This window comes from Delphinus delphis, chromosome 2 (genome assembly GCF_949987515.2).
Source record: "Delphinus delphis chromosome 2, mDelDel1.2, whole genome shotgun sequence".
NCBI classification, from domain to species: domain Eukaryota; kingdom Metazoa; phylum Chordata; class Mammalia; order Artiodactyla; family Delphinidae; genus Delphinus; species Delphinus delphis.
Window position 1 is genome coordinate 170,767,897 of NC_082684.1, and position 17,874 is coordinate 170,785,770.

At 40.8% G+C, this 17,874-nt stretch overlaps 1 long non-coding RNA gene across 1 annotated transcript in view; it reads right to left on the reverse strand.

The window, feature by feature from the left end:
* Nucleotides 1-1,138: 1,138 nt before the first annotated feature.
* Nucleotides 1,139-17,874, reverse strand: part of LOC132421100 (uncharacterized) — a 93,735-nt gene continuing 76,999 nt past the window's right edge. Inside the window, exon 3 of the long non-coding RNA XR_009518499.1 lies at nucleotides 1,139-1,902. This is a non-coding gene — a long non-coding RNA (uncharacterized lncRNA). The remainder of the gene's footprint in view (nucleotides 1,903-17,874) is intronic.

A 17,874-nucleotide genomic window follows, 5' to 3' on the forward strand; every position in this document is an offset into this window, starting at 1 on the left:
CAGTGTCAAGAGCTATTTCCCCCTGCTTCCGAGCAAGACGTGCACACAATCCTTTAATCCGGGCAGGAGGTGAGCGCTGGGGAGAGGTCTGAGGGCAGAGGCTGCTGACAAACAGAGGATAAAGTCTGGGCTGCAGAGACCTCCAGGGTGGCAACCATAATATTTGGGAGCCCCAGGAACAGTAGAACCTGGGTGTGTATGTGGCCGGAGCAGCTGGACCAGGATGTTGAGCTGCTTGGGCACCGAGGATGTATCCTTAGGGATCCCAGTAAAACAGACACAAGTCCAAGTGCTCAGAAGCACGGGGGAGAATTCAGAGCAGAACTCTGGAGGCAAGCAGGCCATTTTCAAGAACATGTTTCTTCTCTGCCTTAGCGTAACGCAGGATTTATTTCTGTATTATTAAACAGTATTAGATAATACACACGTGCACACCTGCATGTGAGTGTACACATCTCTTTTTTCACACATAACCCAGACTCCCAGTTTCCTGGGAGTCCCCTGGTCCTCACAGTTATTGCCACTTCCGTGCCTGCTACAGTCACCAATACTCCTACCATCCATTTATGTGGCCACAGGCAGACAATGGAGGCTAAAGCATTACCAGACAACGAATTCATGAGGGACGGAAGATGTATAAAGGGTAATTTCCCCAAAAAACAAATTTCATTCTTTCCCATCCTTCTCTCCCAGTGACATCGGAAGTCAGCAGAGACCTGTGAGATCTCAATCATTTCAAATACCTCTGTGGCCGAAACCACACCCGGGGTAACACAGAACCAAGGTATCTGTCTCTTAGCTTGACCTGGCTCACCATGCAGGAGACAGGATCCCAGCTGGCTTCCCTTCCCAGCGAACTTAATAAACTCCCCAGGTCTCAAAAAGCAGCATCTCCCCTTCTTAGTGGGAAAACAGATCAACAGACACAGCAGAAGCACTTATGCTTTGTGTGTAAGATCTCCTGGGTCACTGTGACACCCATTCACACACCAAGCTGCCTCCGCCAGCATCTCTGAGGGCATGTGGGCTACTCGGTGGGGATGAGGGTGTAGCAACAGGACAGCAAAAGCAAACCCTGAACCTAGGGTCAAGCAAAAGGTCGACTGGGTTCAAACAAGGTGATGCCACTGACCTTGTTTGCTTAAATATACTAAGAGAGGAGGCCTTCTTAACATGAGGGAAACCACAGAGCAGCTCAAAGTAGGTCAGTGATCCACACAAGGCCTGCCAGGGTCTCCCCAGCAATGGTGGTTGGGAGATAAGCGTTCTCCAGCTCTGCAGCCCAAGTGCCACAAAAGGCCACAGCCAACCTCCTGGGCTGCTTCTGCGGGGAAATCTAAGCAGACACACGGGTACCCAGAAAGAAGAGCCTATTCCATCGCCCTGTGGGCAGAAAAATTCCACAGTTGCCACAGAAGATGTAAACAAACATGATTACCCCTATTTAGATACAAAGAGGCGCGGGTGGGGCAGGGGGGGAAGGATGCAGAGAGCCAGGGGGAGGCGTTGGTGGGAATCTATTTCCAGGGGCTCTCAGCACCTGTTTGCCAGCACATCTCTCAAAATAGCATTAAGCAACAAGTTTCTAAAACGGCGAATCTAACGCTTCTTTTCCCTGGGAATGCTTTGTCATGGCTGAGACTCTTACCCCAGAAATCATCTCAGAAGAGCATGTGGGATAAAGCAGAGCGAGTCTGAACGCGCCTGCAGCCACTGAAGCAGCAGCAGCAGCAGACCACGGTGTGCGGGGTGTGGGCTCCACCTCGCAAGCACTCACCATCAGCAGGCTGAGCGCGGAGTCTGGCACCAGCTGCACTGCCATGGTCTCCGATTCCCACGCACAAGCCTCCTGCACAGTCAGTCCGCCTGGGCCCTGGGTGACTGCAGAGCGTCCACAGGAACCTGCAGCAAAACAGCCAGAAATCCAGACTCAGGGTGCAAAGGGCTCGGGATGCGGAGCGGCCGCATCTCACAGGGGCTGGCAGGGGAGGTCAGGGGGATGTTGGCAAGAAGGGGTGGGAATGGTGCTTAGGGAGAGAGAAATAAAAAAGGAAAAAGAGGAAGCTGCAGGTTATTTAAAGGTGAGCCCTGCCTAGCTTCCCTAAGCTGTACAAGCACAGAAGCCCCACGAAACACAAACATAAAAGCTTAGAACACAGGATGCTTAACTGATACCTTAGCCTAGGCAGCAACTCTTCTTTTAACTGACAATTAAAACAAATCATTTCCTATTGGAGATAAATCAATCAGCCCGAATAACACCCCACCCACGCCCCGCGTTCTCTGCCTCTCTCAGCAATTCTGCTGCATAAACACGCTGGATAGCAACCTACCGCTCGCAATCTGGTCAGTATCTTCTTTCCTGCAGAAAGGTGTGTTCCTCTTGCAAAATCAAGTATCTGGGAGCAAGAGAGTGGAGCCTGGCCACGAGCATCAGGCAGTCACTGGAGATCCGCAGATGCCCTCATCATTACCGAGCAGGAACTCAGTTATGAACTGACCCCTTCCACCATCCCCAAATCTACTTTTCCTCCCTAAGTAAAAGGGCAAGCCAAGTTCCCCGTGGGGCTAACATACTTCCAAGGACCATGTAATTACACTGCCTGTTCTGTGAGCATTCTGATCTCCCTGCCTGCACCACATGTACACGGCAGACAGACACCCTCTACCTCTCTCTCCCTCCCTCCCTCCCGCCCTGCTCCCTCCCTTCCCTTCCCTCCCATCTCTCCACCAGGCTGCCTGTTAGGAATTTTGAAGGAGACTCTCTAGCTTAGGGAGGCATGGGAGGCTAATTTGTAGCAAGGGACACTGCTTAAGACAAGCAAAAAAGGAAATTAGCTTTGAAAATCATATCATGCAGCATTTTCCTGGGAAGATGTCAAAGGAAAAAAAAGGAAGCCTGCCCAGTCTTGTTATATAATGAGTGGCTCCAAAGGCTTCCCAGAGTCAAAGATTTAAGAAAATTAAAGCATCTTTTTTTATGAGCACTGCCAAGCTTATATCTTATTATGGAGTCCACTTTTTCAACTAAAAATAGCAATTACTAATACTTCTGGTAACAGTTTCTCATGTCGTTTTCTGATTTCTCCCTTTACTCACCTGCTGTAATGACTCCATAAACTCCTTAGAATTAACTACACAGTATGAAGTATATGAACATGGAAAACAATTTTCTAAATAAAAACTGGGGGTAAGAAATTAACAACTTTTAAAAGTTCCTACGGATGGGTATAGCTGTTACCCCTATATAATTTATACTTTTAAAAGCAATTTATTTGATCATCACAGTGCTTGGCATAAAGTAAGTGCTCAAAAATATTGAGTGAATGAAAAGTTTCTTCTCTCATTGTTTATCCTATGGTGGCCCAATGGGTCAAAACTCCCTTCCATGTTGTTGGATTGGACTTTAATGCCCTTGACCTCAGGAACTTCTGAGAATCACTCCCCACTGTCAGGTACTTGGAAATTCACAGCATGATCTGAGTCACGTGAGTGTGGCTTTGCACCAAGCTGTCAGAACATTCTAGATTTGCTGGTGGGTTTCATAAAAAAATTCAAAATTAACCATAATAATAGTAATGATTTAAGGAACGTATCTACAGGGTTATCTTAACCTCATGGATAGGTTGCTAAGTGTATTCAGCTGATCTTTGCTGAGTGCCTACTGTGTGCTGTGTTCTATGATAGGCTTTGTAGAAGGTGCAAAACTCAGTCATAATCTCTCCCCTCAAGGCACTTTTTATCTGGCAGATGTGATGATACCCAAGAATCATTTACGGTACAAGACATTATGTGATAAATGCTATAACGTGACCTAAAAACCGTTCAGGCAGCACAGAGCAGAGAGAGTTTACTTTCAGCTTTAAGAACGTCTTCGTTTTTGAGCTGGAATTTAAGGAATAAACAGAACCTCTTTTTTATGACTCCTCGTTTATGATTCCACATGGACTAAGTATTTGGAAAATACAGAAAGCATAATGAAAAAGTGAATATCGGTGCTGTTGCAACTGGCGGATGTGGGCAGAGGGAGGGTGTACCCCGAAGAGGGCCCAGCCCAAGAAGTTCCGGATGTCGAGAAGCCTAAAACACACTAGGGTGAGAGATTCCATGTCAGCTACCAATGCTGGACCTTGGCACACCTGCCTTCCTCTCTCTGTCCTTTGCTTGCAAAGCCTCACCCTGAATCTTTGCCCCAGAAGAAAGAATCTAGAGAACAGAGCCTGCAGCAGATCGCACACATGAAGACATTATTGGGAGGTGTCACCTCAGGGCAGCAAGAGTGAAGGAGGTGGGAGGGGATGAGAGTGGGTACCAGGTGGCACCTACGCAGCTGGTCACAGTATAGATGCTCGGTGGTGAGGAAGGGTGTCCAGACAGGCAAGGAACTTTATTCCCTGGGACAGGACATCAAAGAGAGGAAGTGGGGGGGGGGTCACCTGCCTGCTCCTGCCCATCAGCTGACTCTGGTTGGCCAAAGGGACTCCACAGGTCATGAGCTCCCTTACATTTCAGAGTTACCCGACCAGCTCCTCCAGGTAGCTGTGAACAGAAGGGCATGGCATCTGAGCCCAGAAACAGAGGGACACCCTCAGCCTTTGTGGGTCAGTCAGATGGGACACGGGCACTGGAACTGCTGAAGGTCCTTCCTCAGTGCATGTGATGGAAGCTGGCCCACAGCCTGGCCCACACCCTGAAGGAGGCTGGGATGGCCGGCAGTGCTAGAAGGAGGGAAGGGACAGTGACAGCAGCTGGGCTCCCCACTGAGCACACAGCTGAATCCCGGAGGCCATGGCAGGACCAAGCAAGGCTGGGAGGTACATAAACTGAGTGTGGTGGAAGTGTGTATGTTTACAAAACTTTCAATGTCAAAAGCTATATCCTCCATGCAATATTTCCTAATTTTTCCATTTGGGCATTCAAATTTGCTTTGTCTGTACAACTTTTAAGATACTGTTTTTTATGACAGTCATTCACTTTCTTTTATTATCCTCCTACTAGGAGGATATCCTACTAGGATAACCAGATGTTAGAACTAGGTACCATTCCTCTCTGTGAAACCCTATAGCTCTGATCATCAAGCTCAGAGCAGTAGGTGCTCAATAATATTCAACTGGGCACCAATGGAAGATGCTGACATGTTAAATACAAGAAGAAAGGGCCAAAGACAACACCCGGGAAGGGTTGGGGAGAACGTGGGGAGTTTGTGAGGAAAACTAGCAGTCTGACAGAGGAGGAGGGAGAGAATCCCAGAAGTCCAGTGACAATGGTCCCTCAACAAAGATGTCCAGAGCTCTTAGTAGAGCTGTAGACCTAGAAATCAAAGTGGAAGGATTGTGGGGCAATCTGTAAGGAAGAGGAGTCAATTAAACAATTGACTCAAACAGACAAACAAACAAATAGAGAGATATGAGCTATCTAGGTCTTTTCAAAACCTTGTCCAAGAGCAATCAAGATCACAGAACTAGGACGTGTGGAGAACAGTAATCCTGTCCTCTAAGTAACTAAGTCCCATCCTTGGCTAATGTTACATACCACGAAAGCTACATAATTCCTTTCCGTGTAGCTCCTCCTAAAAGCTCCTCAGTTGAAGGACAGTTCAATGTCACACCAATGAAAAGCTGTTGCGAAAAAAATAGCCAATAACAACCTCTTCTGTATTTAGTATGAAACTGCTGGGTAGACTCTGATGTTTGGGTCACTCACTGCTGCCTGTAAAAATTGCCCCATGTGAGAAATTTCTCTTGGAATTTAGTACAAGGAAAATGTCTGTGCCTCCTGAGTCAGCCTGTGTGACCCATGGCTTTAGCCTCAGAATCCCTGCTGTGCCATTTTACTCTTGGAAATCAGAAAGCTATCCTGTCATTTGCTCTGTGACCCCAGTGGGTAGCAGGAGACTGAGGTGAAAATCAAATCAAATATTATTATACCTTAGGTTAAGCAGCACATAGTAGGCATTCAGTAACTGTTAGCTCTTCTTACGACTCCTTTACATTCAGATAATGAAAATAATGGGACTAATCACAGTTGGCACATTTGGCTGCCAGAATATGCAAAGCCTCATTTTACTTTCAATTAGAGCAGATATTATCATAGTTGACATTATCACTTCCTTGGTTTTTCTCAGCCTTGTTTTTCCTTTTAATTCATAATGTATTACTCTTATTTAGTAGGCTTTTCTTTGTCAGGAAGCCATCTGAAATTCTTTTTTGGAATCAATCATTCTTTCATGTATAAAATGCTCTCAAATAAATTTGGCACACGGTGGAATATTTTGCAGCTACTAAAAGGGCAATTATGAAAACTATTTAGAAATAGGGAAACTGTCTGTCTGAGATATAATGTTTATATGACCATAAAATGATACATATAGTCTAACTGAACCATGTAAATAGTTGTATTTTAAGAGGATATGAATGAACTTCTGCTTTCAGCCAAGATGGAGTAACAGGCAACAAGTTTACCGTCCCACCTAAAACAAACAAAAAAACGGACAAACTATATGAACCAATACTTTTCAAGATACTGGGCGCAGGACAACAAAGGACAATGATCTACAATACACCTTCTAATTGTCCCAAATTATTGAATTAAGAGTGTTTCCAGGCCACAGAACAGAGAGGGGATCCCAAGTGGAATCAAGCAGATTCCCCAAATTTAGGAGACCAAGCTGAGAGTCAGGGGACACCAGGATGGATAGAGTTCACAGGGCAGAGTACCGGAGATGAGAAAGGTACAGAGAGAGAGAAGTTCAGAGATCTATAGAAGGGGCCCTTTGAGTATTCAGTTGAATACTGACCACTGAGAGGAAACTATCAGAAACTGGGGAAGGAACCACCTAAAAGGATAAGAAAGATTGGTGACCAGTGCTCACACAGGGCCAGGGATAGTACCTGTCCACACATCCAGCCAGGAAAGCCTCATAATTCACGGTGCATTAGGTAGGACACTCAGAAAGTTCTTGCCTCAGTAGTGACGAATAATTGGCCATAGATTGATCACTCCCCTGAGTCTGCCTAGCAAATCGGAACAGCAAGACATGAAAGCAGCAAACTACTTCCAAGTAAGTTAACTGTGTTCCAAAACAAAGCTAAAGAGCATTTATAGAAATACAAAAATATTCAGCACCCAAAAAGGTAAAATTTACCATGTCTGGCATCTAATAAAAGTTACCAGGTATGGAAAGAAGCAGTAAAATATGACCATTTAATAACAGACAAATCAATCAAAATCATCCAGAACTAACACAGCTGTTAGAGTTAGCAGAAAAGAACATGAAAAGAGTTATTATAATCTTATTAAATATGATCAAAAAGTTAAGTAGAGACATGGAAGATATAAAAAAGAACCAATTTGAACTTTCAGAGATTAAAAACTATTCTAATTGAAAGGCAGAAATTTAAAAAAAATTTTTAAACAAAACAGAATGAGCATCTGTGCGTTGTGGGGTACCTTCAAGCAGCCTAATGTGCGTGTAATTTGTATCCCTGAAGAAAGGGAGACACAGAAAATATATTTGAAGAAATAACAGCCAGAACTTCCCCATGTTACATGCTGAACAAACCCTAAGCATAAGAAGCAAGAAGAAAACTACACCAAGGCACATCATAATCAGATTGCACAATATCAGTGATAAGAAAACTATTTTGAAAGCTACCAGAGGGAAACAATCATATATTACACACAGAAGAACAAATGTAAAGGTAACATTAGATTTCTTATCAGAAATACTGATAACATAAGCAAGAAGACAGTGGAGCAACATCCTTTAAAAAATTTAAAGGAAAAAACATCATTCAATGATTCTTTAATCCAACAAAAGTAACAAAAAAACAAAAGCAAAATATAGACTTTTTCTGAAATACAAAGTAAATAAAAGGCAAACAGATTGGAAAGAAAGAAGTAAAACTACCCACCCCCCAAAAAAAAAAATTCAGGCCCAGATGGCTTCACTGATTATAGCAAATATTTAAGGAAGAAACAACAATTCTACATAAATTCTTTGAGAACATGGAAGAGGAGGAAATATTTCTGAACTCATTTTATAAGGCCTGCATTACCTTGATATCAAAATCAGACAAAGACAATATAAGAAAGGAAAACTAAAAATTAATTATCCCTCATGAACAAGGATGCAAACTAAACAAAATTATAGAAAATAGAACTTAACAATATATTAAAAAGATAGTACATTATGACCAGCCAAGGCTTATCCTAAGAATACAAAGTTGATTTAACATTCTGAAAGCAACCAGTATAATTCATCATAATAAAAAACTAAAAAAGAAAAACCATAAAATCAGCTCAACAGACGTATAAAAAAGCAATTGACAAAATTCAAAATCTATTCCTGATTTTTTTAAAAATTCAGGAATAGAAGGGAACTTTCTCAACCTGACATAAGGCATCTACAACAAATTACAGCTATTATCATATTTAGTGAGAATGACCAAATGCTTTCCCCCTAAGATCAAAAACAGGGCAGGGTTGTCTACTCTCTGGACTTCTCTTCAACATCAAACTAGAGATACCAGACAGTGCAATAAGACCAGAAAAGGAAAGAAAACATCTTCCGTTTGGAAAAGAAAAAATAAAATGATCTTTAGTCACAAACAACTTGATCTCTCATGTAGAAAATCCTATGGAATTTACACACAAACACACACACACACACACACACACAAAACCTACTAGAATTAATAAGCTAGTTTAGCAAAGTTGAAGGATACAAGATATATTCAAAAGTCAATTGTATTTCTAACACCAACTATGAACAATAGGAAATTTAAATTAAAAATAGAATTTATAATTGCATCAGACAACGTGACATACTTAGGGATAAATCTGACAAAGATGTGAAATGTCTTTACAATGAAAACTATAAAACATTGCTGAAAGTAATTAAAGACAATAAATGGAGAGATATACTGGCCTCATGGATCAGAAAATTTAATGTACAGTGACAGAAAGCAGATCACTAGTTGCCTGGGCAATAGGGATGGGGTGGGAAGGAGTGGATGCCTAACAAGGGGTAGGCAGGAGGGAGGGATTACCATGGGGCAGGAGGAACTTTGAGGGGTGATGAGTATGTCATTATCTTCATTAGGGTGGTGGCTTCATGGATGTAGAAATGTGTCAGAACTTTTCAAACTGTGTACTTCAAATATCTGCAGGAGGTTATTGCATGTTAATTTTACTTCAATAAAGTTGTTTTTTAAGGAATGTGATGATATGATAGTTACCCCCAGAATTAAGTTAGTTCTGTTAGAATGGTATGATTGATTTATTTCCTGTTTAAAACTTTTCGAATTGTCCTTACGTTATATTTTCAATACGTAAAATAATGATGTTTTTAGAAATCACTTAATACCTAAATAAGAAGGAAGGCACAGACTGAGGCGCTAGTAGGATCAAGAGAAGACAATGCTGTTTGTTTGTGGCTATGGAAAGCAGAAGAGCCCCGGCTGTGTCTTAAGGCACATAAAAAGAAGCCAGCAAGATGAAAAGACAAAGGGTGCTATAAATCCCAAAGGAATCAAGGGAGAATGGATCCCAGACAGAGGGGTTACTTTTCACCGGAAAGAGGGCTGCGTCTTCCCATGAGATGAAGAGAAAGGTGGAAATGCACAGAAATGTCGAGAAAATGTGAAGGAAGAGTGGAAACAGATATTTTAATCTGCTAAGGAGGGCTTGAAGCACCTTCACTCCATGGTCTTGATCTCAGTAGACAGTCCTCATGTTTCTGCTTCACCAGGATAAAATGCCCTGGGAGACGCTGGTCCCTGGATGGTTCACACGTCCTCTCTCCCCACCCCGCCCCCCATGCCAGGCCCCTCACTCAGAGCTGTTGCCTAACATGAATGCACAGGGTTCCAGAGTGGATGACCACCCACTACAAGGCCTACATGAGGACATGCTTCTCTTGGACACTCTCTGTAATGTTTTTCAGAGACCCCGGCCCAAAACCTACCCTGTCCTGCTGTAGCCCAGATCCAGGCTCAAACACCAGGTCTCTACCTGCTCCTCTGAAGCACAGCTGCGGATGGTAGCCCCACCCCTCGCCTCCCTGGGCCATCCAGGGGGGTTACAAATGCCTCTCACCAGCAAACACAGTCCTTCTTAGCTCTCAACCAGAGCAAGGAGCCCAGTGGCATCCGATATTGTGCCAAGATGTACGCACAGCCTTCATCTGCCACATCCTTGCTGGGCTGGCTGGATCCACGTGGCTGGCTCTGCCTTTGTCCTCTGCCCAGCATTCCAGTTCCACAAGAGACTCCAACTCTGTCCCCAACCCTAGGTCATGTATCTTCCATGCAGCACAGAGGCCTGGGTCAACTCCCCCAGCCCCACCTACTCCAGGACTCCCCTCCCCAAGCGTCCACAGAATGAAGGTGCTGACAGTCTTGGTGTTTTTGCCACCCCAGTTCCAAAATGCAATGAGCAATACTGCTTAAGGAAGACAAAGCATAGGAAATGGGCAAACCAATATATTTCTTGTAACACCCAAATACCTCCCATTAATGCATTGCTATATGTAGATGTTCACGTTAATTCTTTAATGCTGATTTTTTAAAACGTTACACAAATTACATCCCAAGTTCTTTCATCTAGTCTCAACTACCTTTCTTGATAACATCTCTCACCTTTAACCACAGGTAAACATTCTGTGATACGTGGATCATGATCAAAATTTTGTCTTTTGCTATTTCTCCCTATAATCCTTATCTGATAATTATTTTTCTAATTCCCCACCTTAAGCTCATAATAAACAGCCTTGCATCGGATTATTAAACTATAGGTTACTTCACTATTCTCAAGTGCTGAACAGTTATTTGGTTTCTAGTTATTGCTGTAACTATCCCAGGTAATACCACTATAATTCACCTTTGTACAGATAACATTTGTTTTCCTTTAGATTATTTTCATACAAAAGCTTTCATGCAAAAGGTGCCTAAAATATTGCCCTGTTGAAGAACTGAATCAATTTATAGTGTCATCTCTACTGCACGCAGCACCTTCAGGATTCATCAGCACTTTCTCTGATGTTGACTTATTTAATAGGTGTGTAATTTACTCTGGAACTAGTTTAATTTCTATTTACCTTCTTACAAATGAGGTTAAGAAGTCTTTCTTTTGTGTGACTTATTTGCTTACACAATATTTGTAAATAGATGTAGATATATATGCTTGTCTGTGGGAGATGTGGTGGTAGTCTTAGAGATTTTATAAGCTCTTTATATATTTTATCTATTGAATTTCTATCTGCTGCATAAATATATTTGTAAGACATCAGAAACCCTAAAGAACATTTAACAACACTGCCCATGTGACACCTGGACTTCCTGCAAGAATTTAAAAATATTTTCTTTATTTTGCTGCTATTTTATCTTTGTTTCATTTTAATTGTATGGATGTTTGAATTTTATTTTAAAACCTTTGCCCATTTTTTCTTCATAACTTCTCTAATCATCTAAAATGGTTTCTGTCTTTGCTTAAATAAACCCTTTGCATATGACTTAATTTCCTATTTTAATTCTTTCAGGTGAATTTGTTTTTTGCCACATTGAAATCAAATTATTCTAGAAGCATGTATGAAATAATTATGCTCTGTATAATTCTATTATACTCACTTGCCATAGATTATCTTTTCATACATACTAAAAAATATTTATGCAAGCCCTATTTTATTTCAACAGTCTATATTTTTCCTTCTAATCCAGGGCTACACTGGCTCAGTTGTTTTTTAAACAGTCTATTCCACAATTATTAGTTCTTCATTAACACTTTCATATTTTTGTCTGTCTTTCCAAGTGGACTACAGAACCAATTATTTTGAATTCTTTAACAAAACACCAGTGACATCACTGGTATTTCAACTGAAGTTGTCTTAAAACTACAAATTAAACAGAAAATAATTGTCGCTTCCATTCGATCTTCTTATCCAGAAAAAGGACATATTTCTCTATGTATTCAGTCCTTTTTTTCACCATGAAAATTTTGTAGATTTTTTGATATGTGTTATATACCGTCATACAAGTGTAATATAATCCAATTTTGTGGCTATCATAAATTGGAAGCCTTATTATATTTTTTAGCTGGATAATAAAGGCATTTGAGTATAGGACTTATTCGTGTGATCCTATCTTTTGACCAGCAGTTTTTCTCCACTGTTCTATTATCTCTAATAGCTTTGCTTGATTACTTTAGCTCTTGTAGGTATATAATCATAGTTTTCTAATGGACTTCCTTTTTTAAATTTTTTAATTTTTTTAATTATTTTTTATTTTTTTGCGGTACGCGGGCCTCTCACTGCTGTGGTCTCTCCCGTTGCGGAGCACAGGCTCCGGACGTGCAGACTCAGCGGCCATGGCTCACGGGCCCAGCCGCTCCGCGGCATGTGGGATCCTCCCGGACCGGGACACAAACCCATGTCCCCTGCATCGGCCGGCGGACTCTCAACCACTGCACCACCAGGGAAGCCCTGGACTTCCTTTTAAAGCTCATTTCTTTTTTGTACGTTATTATGTGGACAAGAAAATAGAAATCTCTATAAAATAGTCACTGTGAGAGCCACTCCATCCTGCCTACTGCCAATGCTGAGAGGAAACTCACATCCACCTTTATATGTCAGCAAAACCTGCTGACCCTACCTTCAAAACCCCTCCAGAGTCCCACTCCTTCCTACCATTTCCACTCCTCCGCGTCAGCAACCCGGCTCTCTCACGGGCATTATTGCAATGGCCTCCTTAGCACAATCCAAAAGAGAAGCTAGAATAATTTTTGCGCACTTAGGTCAGATATTGTCATATTTCTGCTCAAAAATCTTCCAAAGTGCTGAAAGTTCCCTGCAAAGCCCCAAATGATCTACCTCCTCTGTCTCTGCAACTTAATGAGGAACTCTGTTCCTCATTAGCTTCTTTCCAGCTACGGAGACTCCACTATTGCTTGAACATATCAGATATGTTCCTGCCTCAGAGCCTTTGCACCTGCTACTGTGGATGCCTGGAAAGTTCTTCCCCGGGTATGGGGATAGCTCTTCCTGTTACCTCCTCCAGGAGTTTGCTCAAGTGCTAGATTCTCAGTGATGTCTCTCCTGACTCCCCTGTTTTAAATTACATCCTCTTCCCCTGGGCTTCCTAAGCCTTCCCTGCTTTATTTTTTTCCACTGCACTTTTCACCATGTGACATTGCAAACATGTATTTATTTCTCATCTCCCTACCTATCTCCCTCCCATACACCCCTAAACTAAAATGTAAGCTTTAGAGAGCAAGCCTGTTTTGCTCTTCACTGTATCCTGAGCATTAGAAAGTAGGTGCTCAGTACATAATTGTATTCAATTGTATGGTAGTGGATGAAATTGTTTTGTAGCAGGTTGAGGGTGAATAACTCTGAATATATGTAAATTCAGCATGATTTTTACCTAGATATTATAAGTAGAACTTCTTATCATGTTAAAGAACAATATTTTGTTCCTTCTTTTCATAGGTTTGAGAACTGGTGCTCAATTTTATTAAACATCTCATCAGGCAGGTGTAATTTTATATACTGTGTCATCCTACAGAGTGTTAATGTATTTCACTAAACATGTCTCCCTTAAATGGTCAAATAAAATTAATCTCCAGGGATATTCCTAAAAGTACTGGAAATATTGCTCAACTGGGCATTTTGCCTTCTCATGGATACAGACCAATAGCTGATCCACTAGACAGCAAAAAAGAGGAAATTCTAATGATTTGGCCAGCAAGAAACTAAGCAAGATGAAGTGAAAATGCTTCACTGACATATTTCAAATTGACCCCTGTGAATATGTCTTCTTTGTTTGTGTATATAATATTGATTAATGACTGTGTCTGGGTTAGTTGACGGGAGTTCCAGTTATCAACAACTACTTTTATGCAGACAATGTTTCATAGTCATATTACATAGCCCACGAGTTATAATTTCTTTTAACCTCCTTAATGACCTAACTCATTCACCAACATCTAGCCGTTTCCCTAATCCTTACTGTTTCCTACAAATAAAAGGCCCACAGGTAAGAAGAAGTAAAAGATAGGTTTTAATTCTAACATATCTATCTGTGATACCAGCACAGAGAAGTATTCAAACATTTTAATGAATAAATTACAATTAACCTTTGTCTTTGGATAGTAAAAAGTCTGGTGTTTACTACAGTAGAGGATTCAGAATACTTAAAAGCAATTTTTGTGTTTTATTCATACTTGCAAATATTTAAACATCAAATGAAATTTTAACTTTATCAGAAATCCAACTGTTTGGTCAATTCTAGGTTAGTTTTGATTCAGTCCATATCCATGCAATCTCTCACTGCCCAAAATTAACATTATGGGTGTAATTTCTTCCAGTTAAAAGCTATGTCCTAACAGGTGGCACATGAAGAAATTTCTTCGTCATCTCTTAAATATGCAGTGGGAATCTGCCTATTAAAAGAGTGTTCTACCTGACAAACACTACACCTCAGCCAGGTGATCAAGGTCAATGTCAACAGTGATGAGCTATGCTGACCATATGTACCCTTGACACGCTGTGATGAGAGTGGTAGATTATTTCTACTTATATCTTTCTCCCCAGAACCCCTAACTCCAGTCTACCCATGAGAAAAGCACCAAACAAACCCTAATTGAGGGACATTTTACAAGATACTGAACCAGTGTGCCTTAAAAATGTTAAAGTCATCAAAAATAAGAGAAGTCTAAAAAAACTGTCAGAGCCAAGGGGACCCTAAGGAGACATGGCAACTAAGTAAAATGTGCTATCCTGGACGGGAGCCTAAAACAGAAAAGGGACATTTGGTAAAAACTAAGAAAATCTGAATGACGTATGGACTTTATCTTATTATTGATATGATAATTATATATCAATATTGATTCATTAATTTTGGCAAATGTACCATACATATACATTATAAGACATTAATAATAGAATAAACTGTGTGTGGACTATAAAAGAAAATTCTCTGTGCTATCTTCTCAATTTTTCTACAAATATAACTCTGGTCTAAAATTTTTTTAAGTTTATTTAAAAAAATAGAACTGTGAACATGGCTGAAATTTGGCCAAAAATATTAATTATTATGTGATTTATTTTCATAATTGATGATGAAAAAAAGTTCCAAAGCTATATGTGAAAATTCAAGATAAGTGGTAATATGGATTCAGGTATACTCTTCCTATAATTTTATGATGATGTCAAAGTAATTTTGGCTTGAATTAGCTAGATGATTGTCTTAATATCCCCTGATGCTTATATTTGTGAAAGTAGCCTATCTTTACAAAAATCCAAACAAATAAGGTAGCAACACTGCTTCTAATTGACAAATGGAATGTTAGATAAAGAACAGATATGGATAGATCCCACTTTGTAAAAGTTGAGTGCTATGATAAAAATTTTTTCAAAACTAATAATCTCTTTGTAAAGTATACTACCAGTGGATTCTTCAAATCTTGATTTTTGTGCACTATATTTGTTTAAAGGAATGCATACTTCTACAAACAGCAAACTGTGCTATCCAGTTGTGTCAAACCAAAGATCACCCTAGAACACAGGCGTCAGCCAGCCAAGCAACGACCACAAAGATCAGAGAGTTTCAGCCCTAACTGTACAACTGAAATCAGAGCATCAGGCAGAAGGAAAAATTCCTGCAACTGGACAATAAATGATCAATTCATTGTCATCCCATAGGAACTAACAGGATTGGGCCCTATCAGGTCAACAAGTTGAAGACATACAACTCACAACTTGAAAGTCATCATTCTTTACTCCTCACCCTGAGCTACTGTCAAGATGGAAAAGTCAAGCAAAGAGCTGGGAGCAAAGAAAATTTGGGGTTTATAAATTCAGCATTGCTGTGAAGTTGAGTAGACAAACCCCTGCATGATGTACCTTTCAGGGTTGACTTCCAACTTTTCCCTCACAGGAGACTGGAGACCAAACACTCCCTAGCGTTGTGTTTTAATACGAGAGAGAGAGCAAAGGGGTTTGGGAATGAATCTCAGGAATTATTTCCAAAGGTGTAGCTTCTATGACCATGAGCAAACCCACCACTAACACGCTATTTTTAAAAAATGGTTTTATACTTCAAATATTTACTAATGTAAAAAAGAGAACAATATTAGCATTTCATAGGAATGTACTAAGTATTTCTAATCACCTTCTCAGGAAGAAGTCTACTTAAGAATACTAAAGATATTAAAGGATAAAGTAGTTAAATTCACCATATGCAATGTAGGAAAGTTTTCCATTCCAGAGTATTTTTAAAAACAAAATTATACAAGTCATGTAATATAGAAACCAGAAGGAAATTAACCTAAAAATATAAATAATGTAGGAGAGAAAATGCAATGTCTCTGCTAAATATTATTACACTATCTTATGAAATAGCTGACATTAACTACTTTATTTCCATGTTTATCACTTGTTCTTTCATCACATTAATTCCTGTCTTAGTAATGATTTCTCCCAGGGCTGCATATGGGCAGGGCCAGCATTCACATGTAATTTAAATATTGTTTCTACTTTAGAATGAAACCAGATGCTGGCAGCCAGCACCTCATTCTTTCTCTTCGTTGCTAACAGGAGGGACCTAGGAGCCCCTGAGCTGGGCCCAACACAAGAACAAAAGACAGTTCAGGCTAGAATGAGAAAGCCATAGAGATATGTTCATTCCTTACTTTTGCTGGAATAAGAGCTAAAAAAGAATTAATTACACAATGTACAGAGGTAAGCCTCCCTCCCCTTCTGAGGTTTCCCAAATGGAAACAGAAATACAACCTAATTAGTCCCTGAAAAAAAATGCCTAGAATGTTCAACATAAAATAATTAATACCAAATGCCCAAAAAGTCAATAAGTAGATGGTAATTTCAGACTCCTCCAGCCACATATTGTGAAATGGTCTCAGCCATGCAGCTATGTTAAATATTAATGCTCCTATGCACCACGTGTTCACACAGAATGAGAGAATATATATATAAACGTTTGGGAAGTCTACCTTAATTACTAGAGTTTTGTCCATTTCATCTGTAGCTGCTGCTGGGACTAGGTGTTGATTATGTGGCTGGAATGTGATTAAGACAAAGACTAATTATACGTAACATCTATCCGCCTCTCTCATTTTACATCAAAGTGACCAGGCAGGTCTCCTGATGTCCCAGTTATCTGCTCATTAGGGCCCTATAATGCCATTCCCAGGCTGGCACAATTTCTAAAAGAGTTTTGTAAGGAAGATTAGCCCTTCTTTTAGAACCTGCAAAAGGGCAGCACTGCCAAGTCCCCAAAATCCATTGCGAGGAGTTCATTTACATACTGGGTCACAGGACTGCTTCTTCCCAGGAGCACTAGGGCCCCTCTGCGTGGGAAGAGAACCTAAGAGCTCTGGGCAAAGGCATCTGCCAGTCAGGTGGTGTACTGGCTCTCTGCCCAGGACAAATCCCTTGTTACGACCTTGAATGGAAGGCAGGCATCAGTACTGCTGAGTCATCAATCTTGGCCGGTAGTGTGGAAACTCAGGCAGCATCCTTTTTGCTGCTGCACAACCAGTGCTGTACTTCAGACTCCTTCCTATCCAAACCTAACTCCTTAACACAAGTATAAAAAGAAACACTGGCCTGAAGGTCTACAGCCCGAAGGACCAGAACAAGTGATGGCCTGGTAGACTTTGGGCAATGAGCTTATCAGAAATGTAATATAATTGATGTTTCCTTTCTGATTCACCCCTTTTTGTTGGCATGGATTCCTATAGAGACAGGGAAATTCTAGGGGCATATACAGTGGGCAGGAGGTGAAAGTCATTGGAGTATCTGTAAAGCGGTTGGGACCAATGAGATGAAATGAAATCAATCTGGGATGCTGTTAACTTTCC